The sequence below is a fragment of the Myotis davidii genome, unplaced genomic scaffold (genome assembly GCF_000327345.1).
Source record: "Myotis davidii unplaced genomic scaffold, ASM32734v1 scaffold2121, whole genome shotgun sequence".
NCBI classification, from domain to species: domain Eukaryota; kingdom Metazoa; phylum Chordata; class Mammalia; order Chiroptera; family Vespertilionidae; genus Myotis; species Myotis davidii.
This window is the reverse complement of record NW_006290856.1, coordinates 13104-14308: the sequence shown is the minus strand read 5'-3', so window position 1 is coordinate 14308 and position 1205 is coordinate 13104. Positions and strand designations below refer to the sequence as shown.

The window sequence follows — 1205 nt, the reverse complement described above, 5'->3', positions numbered from 1 at the left end:
AGCGTAAGCCCAAACACAATAGCCAGGTTGTGTGTGTTCATCTGGTTCATGTCAGAGAAGCACTAGTCACAGTACAGGTGGCTGATAAGGGCCTTCACTGTGGCCTGGTTGACTGGTGGCAGATGCACCAGGAGCCCTCGGTACCTGGAGACCTTCTCCTCCTCATCCTCAATCTCTGAAGCCTCCAGCCAGAATAGGTGCTGGGCTCCAGTGAAGAGCCCATCAGGCAGGTCTCGCAGGAAGCGTTTGAGCGCAGAGGAGATGTTGTCCACATGTTGCTCGCCCTCCTTGAGGTGCACAGAGTGAGCATCCTGCCGCAGGCTCTCCAGCAGCTGCTGTGTCTTCAAAGTCTGTCCACTCTTGCGGGAGATTCCCTCGGAGGTCAGGCCACACTGCGTGATGTAGCCCACGCAGCGGTACACTATCACTGGGATGTCTGAGTCTCCCAGCTGCTGGTCTGACAGTGTATCCCCCAAGCTGGCTGCTGCTTTCTGGATGGACCCCAGCCAGCCTGCAAAGTCCATTCACTGTTCTCCATGGATATACAGTGTCCTTCTCTCCACCAGCACCAACACCTGGTTCTCGCTGTCCCCTTGGACAGAAATCTCCTGCAGTTTCCGCAGTTGCAATGGCTCCTTGCAAGGCCCCTCTGGGAAGATGGCATGGAGCTCAGATCCAGTGAGAGAGAACCAGCCCTCCTGGGCCCGCTGTAGGCTCAGGCCAGCTTTGTAGGGTATGTACCCAAGCCATTCAAAATCCCAGGCCAGCAGATCCTCAGCCAGGGGAGGCACAAACGCCTTAGCAATGCACTTGACCCACTCACGAGCCAGGTCCGCACTCTCTAGTCCAAACAGATATAGTCGCTCTCCCTCTGTGTATACCTCAAAGGTGTGCTCAAAGCCGTGGGTATCAGGAGGGGACACTGCCAGGTACAGAGAGGAGAGAACCAAGATGGCGGCATAGGTTAACGCAGGAGTTTTGCTGCCTCGAACAACCACTTCAAAAATACAACTAAAAGATGGAACGGACATCACCCAGAACCACAGGAACGCTGGCTGAGTGGAAGTCCTACAACTAGGAGGAAAGAGAAATGCATACCAAGACTCAGAGGAGGTGCAGTGCTGAAGTCAAATACTAAGGTGCGGAGTGCATGCAGAGCGGGCTGGTGGCTGAGGGCGCGGTTGGCGTTTTCAATCAGGAGGGAG

General features: G+C 55.2%; 1 pseudogene; it reads right to left on the bottom strand.

Annotated features, from left to right (window-relative positions):
- LOC102770388 overlaps window positions 1-1205 on the bottom strand; it is a 14285-nt pseudogene that overhangs the window by 10028 nt on the left and 3052 nt on the right.